A 12,186-nucleotide genomic window follows, 5' to 3' on the forward strand; every position below is an offset into this window, starting at 1 on the left:
ACCTCAGGACCTATACTGGAGTGGAGCACCTCAAAGGAGGTCCCTTCTGTGACCCATAGTAACACTCCTCGAGAGTAGGCAGAGTATGAAGTGGCAAATATCTGACCACGCCATCTACGATGTAGCCAGGGGATTTGCGGTGCTGTGAGAAGCATTTCCTGCAGCATGACAACCTGTGCTCCTCTACGACACAGATCGACGGATAGTATGCCGTTTAGAGGTTGAACCCATGCCCCAGAAATTCCAGGTCAACAATTTAATAGTACCACAGGAGGAAGCCATGTCAACCAGTTAATATTCGATCCCTGTACCTCAACCTCCAGGTCCCAACGCCCCCCACCCAAGCCAGCATCGACTCATGCCAACCAGGTGACCAAAACATTGAACCCCAACCATTAACGCCCACTCCCAAGGGCAGTCCAGCAATGGCTGGCCATCCAAACCTGTTGCAAAGAAGAAACATACTGAAGGCCACCCATCTTGTATCCGTGCTGACCCTCACAGGGGACTATACAAAGGTTACCCAGCCAAGCAGGCCCACGCCGGCCCATCCAAAGTAGGAGTCTAGAAGGAAGAGGGTCATTCTAAGAGCATAACAACCTGGGACCCCTCACCCGGGCCAACTCAGAGCTGAATAGGGGTGAAGGAAGAGATAGTAGTGCCCCATGGCCCACCATTCTGAGAGTCACTGAGGAGAGAAAAACAAGCAATAGATGCATTAAATAATATCATCTACGGTTGTGGCGTGATAATCGGCATATCCTTTCTCCCCAATGCTGAGCTCCCAGTTTATGAGGCCACTGATTAGTGGCTGAGGGTGTGTCTATGTCCCCTGCAGATTTCTCAGAGGAGACCATCTCCGCTACAGCTTGCAATGCGGCTCTGCATTCTTCCTCAGTCTGGGACAAGGAGGGCGGAGCAGCCGGCCCCCAAGGGTCCCCTTGAATGTCTTTCTTGTTTTTCGCCAAGCAAGTGCTGACTTCCCCGACACTTCCGCCTGGAGCACAACCGTTTTGAAGGTGTCAATCCAGGTCCGTGCTACCTTTGGGGATTCGCAGAAATGTGTTTTGCCATCGAGCATCATACAGAGTCGGGCCGGAAACATCATGGAGTACTGTATATTCTCTGCTCGAAGCGCCTTCTTGGCCTCACCGAAAGAAGCGTGCTGTTGTTGTACCTCAGCAGTGAAATCTGGAAAGAAAAGTACTCTACTGTTCTTGACTTCTAAAGGGCCATGTGAGCAGGCACACTTCAGGATTATATCACGGTCTCAATAGTGCAACAGTTTTACTATCACTGGTCAAGGGGGTCTGCCTGGTGCCAGGGGCTGTGCGTGTACCCGGTGGGGCCTTTTCCAGTGTGAAGAATGCCGCTGCCCGCGTCCCACGCAGGGGGACATCAGCAGGGCAGCCTTCTAGTGGCCGCCCGTCGGAGCCTCCCCCTCCCCCCCTTGCTCCGCCTCGTGTGAGGCTGCACCTCGGGGAGGGGAGGCCCCCAATGGGATTGCCTGGGGGAGGCGTGCCACTAGGGTGGGCGAGGCTAGACCCACCTTTTTAGGCGCCTCACCCCCTCTGATCTTCCTCTGCTTCCTGCGCCACTCCTCCTGGCCACGCGTATTCTCCCATCGGTCGCGGTCTCTGGTGCCATCGGTCGTTGTCCTTGTGTGCGCGAGATGTCCTCTCGTTCGCCTTGCGGTGTGTCATCGTCGGGTCCGGTATTTGCGGTGAGTGCGGGCCATTTGCGGTGAGTGCGGGCCATTGCCGAGCGCTGCCCTCCTCACTCGTGGTTCTCCCACTTTGGCCCGGCGTGGCGATCCGGGTGTGTCCATGTTGGTCGTGGGGTTCGAGAGCGGGTCGCGTTGTCGGCTCGTCACTTGGTTCTGGCCTCTGCTTTTGGAGGGGGGGGGGGCAGTGTGTTGCGGTGTGGTTTGTGCCGTATTGCAAAGCGCGGAGCCTCTCCTTTGATTTTCTGTCGCGCTGTTTTATTATCTTCTGGGGGAGCGAGCGGGATTTGTATATTTGAGGTTTTGACTTCAGTGGAGTTCGTGCAGAGGGTTAATGTGCCTGCCGCAAAGACCGAGTAGCTTACAGAGTGAGTGTGATGTAATGGGTCAGCGGGTTGCTGTTTTCAAAAGAGGCATCGTTTTGTTACCTGCAATTTATAACTTGGAGTCCCGATATTTTACAGTGAGCTACTAACGTCATCTAGAACTACATGCACACCGGGAAGCATACATTATTAGAACGCTGATTAAATGTTGCAAAACGGGTTAATGTGGCTAGAATTCGACTCTGAGCTTGTGAGTGTGATTCGATTGTCTTCCTTGAGAGCGAGCGGGATTTGTATATTTGAGGTTTCGACTTCGGTGGAGTTCGGGCAGAGGGTTAATGGGCGGTGTCCTCGGGCAGGCTGAGTACAGACATGCCGCTACGGACAGCAAGCTCATTGCAACAGACATAATTAGTTTCCATTACACAGAACTGGCGACCGCTATTTATTTCCCAGCGTTTCCCAATCATTACTTTAAATGAGCTATTTGGCAACATTCTTATCCCGTTATGCCAAACATTATATATACAGCCTCTGAACGTCTATCTTCCTCGTGAGCGTCCAGACCGGGGTCGGCGACGAACCGCACACAATATGTAAATATATAAGGGCTGCAGATAAACGGGAGACATTACCTGTGTGGTTGGGCCCATGAGCCCCCTTCCATGCAAAGGTGGGATCGTTAGAGGCTGCCTGCTGGTGCTATTGCGTCCTCGCTGACCCTGCCGTGCAATGTCTGGTACTGAATCTTTCATGCCTAAGTGGGTGTTGCTGCCATGCGTAAGCTGCTGCCTCTGAGCGCGAGCTACATCCACGGAGGGCTGTCGCCATTTCGAGGCTGCTTCTGTTGTCATGCCGCCGCGCGCGGATGTTACCACGCATGGGCTGCTGATTACGTCATGACGGGCCAGCCTCGGTTCACGCGCTTATTATTTCGCTGGTGTAACAACCTAGTCTGCTAGTGTCATGCTGGCCTTTTTGATGTCACCGGTGGTGCTGTCATACCGGGCTGGTGGGATCATGCATTGGTTACAAGGAACTAGTTCTAATGTCTCGCACATAACTAATGCCTTTTATGCGCGTGCTTCTTTTGTCAAACGTAGGGTCGGTCTCATTGCAGCAGTTGTACTCGGTCTGATTCTGCTGCCAGTCATATTCTAGTCAATGCTAGACTTGAACTGCTGCCGTCAGTCACTGACTGCCACTAGAGCTTTAAAACACGGAGCTCTTTTTTAGGTCTCGCCTGAGCCAGCGCTTTAGCGCTGCTCTGGAAGGGGGCAAAGCCTTCTAGCCCAGGAATTATGGAAAACTACAACATGTGCTAACAGAGAAACTTGTAAAGTGCTACCTGGGGCAGGGGCGGCTGGTAACATTTGTAAGTGGTGCGGCGCGAAAATATGCCGTATAAAATTACCCCCCCCCCGCTCTTTTGTTTGTGTGATATAGCAATAATTTCGGAAGGGGCCCCCTTTGCCCCATTGATCCGTGGCATTCACGTCTGGTGATGGAAGGGGGGGGGGGGCTAGGTGCCTGGCACTAGAGGGGCTACATCCAGGTTGGTGGACTAGCTGCACTTTCCTATGCTGCACCACACATGTGTGCCCGGCACTGGTAGTGGGTCGGACTGCAACAGGCAGCGCTGACATAGGAAAAGCAGCCCTAGCCCCGGTTGGAACATTCTGCTCCTCTTTGCAGCCGCACCGAGGGAATCCGTCCCACTTGCAAGTGCAATAATGATGGTTGATATGCACAGAGTTCAGTAGTTAACACTAAAACACACACCGTGCTATCAGATTACCGGCTTATCGATGTGACACCCATTAGTACCTGATAATAGTATCCAATCAGCTCGTCTGCCTTCCTCCATTCCTTAAACATACATCCTTCTCATCTGCTGCGCCGGGGCTCCAACAGGATAATGCATCAATAACAGATACAAATTGCTCAACAGGGGGACCCTGCAAGCAAGTGAAATAAAGAGTGCAAGAAAATGCCAAGTGCACGAGCCATATTCTTAAATGTCACTTGCGTGTGCGCAGACTCAGGAGCCTGAACGGATGTGCCCGGGGCTCATTCAGGGCTTGCACTCTAGAGGGTTGGCCAGCACATCGACGTGCACGCGCTTCATTCATGACCAGTTGCATCTTATTCTTTACACAAGTGCCCTACACATTTCTTGTGGTCAGCAAATGTACCGTCTTCAAAATAACCTTTAATCTTTAAAGTTCAGAAACACGCATGAAGAGCGTTTCCATGACCATTGAAATACCATCATCATCGAAGAACAGGTAAATTATTCATGGGCCCACCACCGATCTCTGTTTTCTTGACATGCCAACATGTCCAGCTACCTTGTCCCCCGTCGCGGTTCCCTGCCGTCTCCTCCGGCCGGGTTTGGAAGTTTATTATGCTTTGACGCACCGGAGGCTGCGTTTCTTTCCGTGGCAACTCCAGGCCTCACAAATGTCTAGATAACTCGGGGGATTCGTTTTCTTCCTGGAGAGAGATCAGGAATTTGTATAGTGGAAGTTTTGACTTCAATGTAGTTAGTGCAGAGGGTTAATATGCCGGCTGCAAAGAACGTGTGCCAGGTAGATGTCAGAGTGCGTATGATGTAAATAGGTCAGCGGGTTACTGTGTTCAAAAGAGACATCCTTTTGTACTTTGCAATGTATATCCTAAAGCCCCAATAGTCAACAGTGAGCTACGAACGCTCATCCTAACTTTTGGTATTTCTTGCCCTGCACAAATGAGGTCTAGCTTTTAGTAGTTTGACCTTTTGGCCAATGGTCGTTTTTGTTAGCCGGTTTCGGGATAGCTGATTGCAGGACACTAGAGGCGGTTGTGTGTATGTCCAAATTGGGGAAGGTTTTCTTGTGATACAGGCAAGCTTGCATTGTGGTGCACCAGTGCCAATTGCCCGGTATCGGCCCGACGCCATCGTGCATAGGCACACACTTAATAGGATTAAAAACCCACATTTCTTTTGCCCTAAGGCAGTGTTGGAGGGCTAGTGGTTTTATACAACTTCAAGTCATGACGATGATAATTTTAGAGACCAGTTTAATACCTACATGAGACTCCTGCGCCACTGGCAATACATCAGCTTTTCATATGCACACATGTAGGGCTTTGAGGGGCAGTCGTACCTGCACTGCACGGTCACAAAAGTCGTGAGGCCGCTTCACTCAGCCATGCCTCTGGAGCCATGCAATGCCATGGCTCACTTGTATATCCTTGGGCCGGCCACGTATTCCTCTATCTCCAGCATGCTGTGCTGATTAAATGACTGAATGAATAAAGTCGCATGTTTTTGCTCAAACAGAGCAACAGTTACTAATCGCAATGACATGGGTTCACACGCACCGGAAGGCGCTTTACACAGGTTCTCTGGTATCTTTGTCCCAAAATCCAGCATTTATTAGCGTTATCTGGTGTTAGGGGGGAATCTCTTTGGCAGTAGCTCCATGCCTGTAGGTACGAAGTGACGAAGTTATGTGTCCCGAGTGGTGCAACAGGATAAGGGAGGGTATATTACCTACTGGCGGTCGCCAGTAGGTAGTTATAGTTAGGACCACGTTTCCATAGGAAATCCGCAACATTCTATTTTGAATAACTTTGGCGCCGGTTGATGAATCCTCGCGAATTTTTCAAAATAGGTGGGGCGCTCCGCTCCGCTCCTACCCTGAAAGTCTCGGGGGGATTCGTCAAGCGGGGGCTGAGATAAAAGGGGGGTCCCAAAACGCGTTTTTCCCATGCATTTTTCCATAGGACCTTTAGACACAGCTACAGCCCGAACGGCTGAACAGAATTACTTGAAATTTGGCAGAGAGCTAGTCCTCAGGTCAAGGAAGTGCCTTTTGTAGGTTTGGTGTAAATCTGTTCAGTAGATTCTGAGAAAATAGCCTTTAAATCAATATATATATCTGAGCCAGCTTACGGTGCGCTTACGGTGCGCTTACCGTACGCGTACGGTGGCGTGCGCGAGCGCGATTCTGATTGGCTCTTAGATCTTAGTAAACATTCGAATCGGTCGAAACCAGGAAGCGGCGGCCGCCATTTTCTCTCTCGCTCTCTGAGTTGGGCAGCAAAAACGAAGCCAAAAAATGGCTAAAGAGGCAGTTTCGTCACATCCTAACCACCCAGCATTGATATAGGGGTCCCCAAACAACCCTCAAGCCCAAAAAACTAAATTTTTTTTTTTTCGGCAATTTGCCGATTACGCTTACCGTACGCGTACGGTAAAAATTAAAAAAAAAAAAAATTATCGACATTCTCCCCACCCCGTGTGTAAATGGTGCCCGAAGAGCACCATTTGTGATGGCATATCTAAGTTAACAATTTAACAAAGAATACATTTCAAAAAGATGCGCATAATATGTCCCCCATGTGCGCACGGTGCCACCCCGTGTGCAAATGGTGCCCGAAGGGCACCATTTGTGCCTGGCATATAACAGCTATAAAATTAACAAAGAATACATTTCAAAAAGATGCGCATAATATGTCCCCCATGTGCGCACGGTGCGCGAAGCGCTTCGTGCGTACATGGCCCATCCCGCATAATGTGGGCACGCGGTGCGCGCAGCGCACCGCGTGACCACCGTGTGTGCACGGCACTAACTGCGTAAAGTGGGCGCGCGGTGCGCGAAGCGCACCGTGCGCGCACGGAACTAACTGCGTTAACTGGGCGCGCAACGCCACGAATGGCGTAAAGTAACTTAGCATTTAAAAAACCGTACAAATTCACTGAAAAAACCATAGGTTTCACACACGTTATAGTTAGGAATTAGCATTTAAAAAACCTTGCAAATTCACTGAAAAAACCATAGGTTTCACACATGATATAGTTAGCTGTACATTTCACTCGTAAAAAACCAATGAAATTCCCCCGTTATAGTTAGTGCAGGCAACTATAACTCACGCGACCGCAATCTTCTGCTGATGACATATGTGTCTTTAAGAAAAAAAAATATTTGTAATATGTGTATAGCTAAAATTTAATGGAAGAAGAAATGGGCAAATAAGTGTCTAAATACAGTATTAGCATCAGCAGAGGATTGCGGTCGCGTGAGTTATAGTTGCCTGCACTAACTATAACGGGGGAATTTCATTGGTTTTTTACGAGTGAAATGTACAGCTAACTATAACATGTGTGAAACCTATGGTTTTTTCAGTGAATATATATATATATTATCTACTGGCGGTCGCCAGTAGATAGTTATAGTTAGGACCGTGTTTCCATAGGAAATCCGCAACATTCTATTTGGAATAACTTTGGCGCCGATTGACGAATCCTCGCAAAATTTTCAAAATAGGTGGGGCGCTCCGCTCTGCTCCTGCCCTAAAAGTCTCGGGGTGATTCGTCAAGCGGGGGCCGAGAAAAAAGGGGGGTCCCAAAACACGTTTTCCCCATGCATTTTTCCATAGGACCTTTAGTCGAAGGTACAGCCAGAACGGCTGAACAGAATTACTTGAAATTTGGCAGAGAGGTAGTCCTCAGGTCAGGGAAGTGCCTTTTGCAGGTATGGTGTCAATCTGTTCAGTAGTTCCTGAGAATATCAAAAGTAAAATCATATATATATGTGGGCGTAGCCTAACCACACATCTCATCCTGAGATCTGATTGGCTGTCAGCACTTCATTCAAGAAGTGTTGGTAGCCACCTTGGGACCAATATACATGATAGCACCTCATTGAAAGCATTGCAGTTAATAGAAGGTTTTAAGACTTTAGTTACATTATAAATCATTTGTTGATGGTACCATACTCATTTTAGGAATTGTGGTATGTTCTAAGGTGATTTCACCATGTGAAAAAGCCTTCTGCTGGGATATCATGATTGAGAGAAAAATATTTTCTCATGCTTTTCCCACAGAGGTTTGGAAGGTGATCTAGAAGCTAAACTGAGAGCTTATTTTCTGTAAATTCACATTATCTTTCTCAGTCTTGTGAGAATGAAGTCTGACATTCTCAGTAAAACATGTACATCCAACAAGGGCAGAGACTGTCAGTTGATTCCTTTGTGTTCTACTGCAGCTTCCCAGAGTGTTCCAAAGAACAACTAGAGCGCTAACAGTACTATTTTGATAAACGTATGGCACACCTGAAGCCATCTTGCTTGGATTAAAGTGGTAACTCTTAAAACATTTAATTTAAAAAGGAACAAAATGAGGGGGTTCATTTTTCCATAAAAAGTATGATTAGTGCTGCAGAAAGAAAAATTAGGGCACATTTTGAGTGACTTCTCAAATCCTCTTCTATTTCATTAAAAAATTCTGACATGCAGACTGAAACATGCACTTTCAATACCAGCAGCAAGTTTTCCCTGGTGAGCAGTAGCTTTACTACAGTGATCTAATGAGCAAAAAGAGTGCTAACATTCTGAATTTATGGCAAATGTGTGACATATCTGAATACCTTCATGATGGAATCAAAGTAAAAAACTGAAAGCATTTCCTACTGAGGAGACTGCAGTACATGAGGAAATTAGGAAACTTCATAACAAATAAATCTCCCAAGATGGCCACCGGACACAAAAGAGCCCAAATGTAGCCCAAAATCACCCAAATGTAGCCCAAATATAGCCCAATGACAGAAGTGTGCAAAACACTTATTATTTTGTGTTTTTGCAGTGTTATATAGTGCAGACTTGTCAGGTATTGGAGTGCTTTACATGAGCATTGGTTACATCACACAAGAACAAATTCATTTTGGTTGTAGACATGGGGAGACTAAGTGATTTGACCAGAATCACAGAATGTCGAGCTGAAGCAGAAACTCCAACCTGGTTCCCCAGTTGCAAAGTCTGCAGTTCTGGAAGTAACACCACATCCTCTCCCCTAAGTGCAACATTTATTCAAGTGGTCAACTGGATAAAAAAACATAAAGATAACAAATAATTTAAAAGTGCTTTGTCGCTATTTGAAAACTCAGAAAATATGTCCTTATTTTAGTCTTTTAGAGCACTAACCATAATTTTGATGCCAATAAGACCCTCTCATATATGTAATTTCTAAAGGAAAAGCTCTAGGTATTACAGTTTTGATTACATCAAGATGACGTCAGGCGTTCCACACTTTTGTAATAAATATAAAATGTTAGCAATCTAGTTGTTCATTAGGATACTGTTGAGAGGCAGAGGCCAGGGGCACGGACTCTGAAAATTGAAGGCAGGTAGGAGGGTGCAAAGGCAACAATTTAACGACACTGAGCAGGCAGGAAGGGCCGTGGCAGCACAACAGACTATGGAGGGCAGAGGAAAGGTGGGCAGGGGCAACAAACCAACAATACAGGACTTGCAAGAGAGGCTGTGGCAATGTAATAGACCATTGTGGGCAGAAGGAAGAGGCAATGGTAGTACAACCATACATGCCAACAGACCCGATTCAGCCAGGAAACGTCCAATGTTTTTAAGCTCAAATGGGCTTTATTTGATCTGTCTCCTGTCTATAATCTCCTCTTTTTCAATGTAACTCAAAGGGGAAAATCAATACCCCAGTTTTTTTTCAAAATTTCCCTCTTACCAAGTTCAAAATGTTCGCAAGTATGGTACATTGGATCATGGAAGGAAATGGGGTAGGTACATGGACTTGGATAACAGAGGACAGGAGGGACATGGAGAGGTGCACCAAACTGACCCTGCAGGGCAGGCATCAGGGTTTGCAGCAGCACAATACACCACACAGGGCATGCGGGACGGGAGTGCAGCACAACAATCCATAGAAAGCAAGAGGGAGGGGACAGGACCATGCACATGGACAACAGAGAACAGAGGGGCAAGAGTCAATGGTAGCTAGCTGACCATAATGGACAGACAGGAGAGAAAGCTGCAGCATAACAGACCATAAAGGGCAGGAGGGACGGATCAGGGGCATTACAATGGAACAGACAAGCCAGGAGGGAGGGAGTAGGGGTCTGCACATGTAAACAGAGGGCTGGGGGCAAGGGGGCAGGGCAGGAGCAGCAAGATAGCCATGGAGCTCAGGCAGGATGGGCACTAGAAGCAAGACACACCATGAAGAGCAACAGTGAGACTGTGATGGCATACACACAGACCATGGAGGGAAGGTGGGAGGGGGTCAGGGGCAGCTAACTGACCACACAGGGAAGGTGGGAGGGGCCATGGCAGCACAGAACCCCATGCATGGCAAGTGGGAGGGTTAGTGGCAGCACAATGGCTATGATGGGCAAGATGGAGGTTGCAGGGGCATGCACAAAGGACGATGTAGGATAGAAGGGAGGGTCAGGACCTGTGCACAGACAAGAAAGTTCAGGGGAAGGGGCCTCACAACAGACCGCACGGGGCAGGCAGGAGGAGCAGTTGCAGCACAACAGACCAGGGAGGGCAGAAGGGTGTGGCAGTACAATGGACCATGTAGGATAGGAGGAAGAGGATAGGGGCATGGCATGTGGACAGGCAGGCTGGAGGTGGCAGGGACAGGTTACAGTCATCTGACAATGCTAGGCAGGTTGGAGGGGAGTGGCAGCTCAACAGAACACTCAGAGTAGATAGGAGTGGCAGGTCCATGGAACATGGTGGGCAAAAAGGATGGAGCAGGGGCATGCACAAAGACATCGGAGGGCAGGGGGAAGAAGAATAGGGGCAGCATGCTAAGCACAGAGTTTAAGCAGGAGGTCAATGATGGGGCATAGAATTGGGCAATGGAGGGCAGGAGGAGTGGACTGGTACATCATACTAAATTGAGGGCAGTGGCAGCACATCAGACCATGCATGGCAGGAGGGAGGAGGCTAGTCCATGGATTCACACAACAGAGGATAGGGAGGAGGGGGATGGGGCAGCAAGCTAACTGTTCAGAGAAGGCGGGTATTATGAACTTTATTGTTTTTAAAACGTGTGTCTGTGCGAACTACTTAAAATATGAACAAGTATGCAGCATAATCTCATTTTTATTCAGGAAGAAGAGGACGTTTGTGACTGTGACTCCGGGCTCACTTGGCAGAAACACCCCCTGACCCTCCACCCCCTATCGCAAAATGTAATGCCCGTGAAAAGGGTAGGTGAACACAGTGTTATATAGAACATAGTCCTGAGAGCACGATTGAAAATGAAAACTAGATATAGTGTATGGTATAAACTATGCACCAAAAAGTGTGATATAAGATGAACCGGGCGTGAAATATAATATGCAATACATTGTGCGCAATGACAGATTCATTGGAGAGCGCGAGATAGCACAGGCACTAGCGCGTGCTATGCGATATGCGGCTTGGAGTGTAATATGCACAGGGCAGTGTTGTGTAACCTAACTAGTCTCTAAAGTTGTAATATAAAATATGTGCTGGGGAGTGTAACGTTGCATATGCACTGTGACAAAGATATGGATCCCAGATTGTAATATGTATGGCATAGCACTGTGCGTTATAACATAGGCATCGAGGAAGGCACGTTAGATGGGGCAATATAACCCGTGCGAAGACAAGTGTGGCATGACATATTCACGGGGTGGTGTTACAGTGCACATGGGCTAGAGAGTGTCATAGCATATGCACTAGCTAGTGGAATACAACACAGAGGTGTGTGGCACTCAGCAGGCAATGGTGGGTGTAACACAGCATTGGGCTCTGCCAGGAGCGCGCTGTGACTCTCAAGTGATGTTCGTCCCCTTTCCAGAGAGTAAAATAAAAAGTATTACACATCCGGCAGTGGATGTGTGTTTTATTAACCGTGAGGGGGGTTTCTTGCATAGTTTTGGTCGAATTTTTGTCGAGTCCCCTTTGAATGGCTTGGTGTGCATGTGTATTAAATGTGCCCGTCAATAGCTACCCATGTTTGTATAAATAAACGACAAGGGTGTCTACCGGGATTAGGCACGGTAGGGCATCAGACATGTCAGAGCTTCACTAGTGGTGTAAATACATTCCACGTGGATTCATTGTATGCATAGTCGCCTTTTAATGAATATCACGCAAATCGTCATGGTGATAGGTACGTACGGTTTGTCCAGCATGTCCTAGGTGTGTCTATAAATATATATTTTTTAAAAATAATAAAAAACAGTGGCCGGCCCTGGGGATTGGGGTCAAAAAAATATAATTAGGAGACAGGCCCTGGGGGGATGGGGTCATCAGGGCCAATAAATTAGAATAAGAAGGGGAACCACACAGCCCCCCTTCTTA

The 12,186-nt window shown here is 47.8% G+C and overlaps 1 protein-coding gene across 1 annotated transcript in view; it reads right to left on the minus strand.

Annotated features, from left to right (window-relative positions):
* Positions 1-12,186, minus strand: part of LOC146822470 (NACHT, LRR and PYD domains-containing protein 3-like) — a 580,768-nt gene that overhangs the window by 45,897 nt on the left and 522,685 nt on the right. The gene's annotated exons all lie outside the window — the stretch shown is intronic.

Source organism: Triturus cristatus, chromosome 6, assembly GCF_964204655.1.
Source record: "Triturus cristatus chromosome 6, aTriCri1.1, whole genome shotgun sequence".
NCBI lineage: Eukaryota > Metazoa > Chordata > Amphibia > Caudata > Salamandridae > Triturus > Triturus cristatus.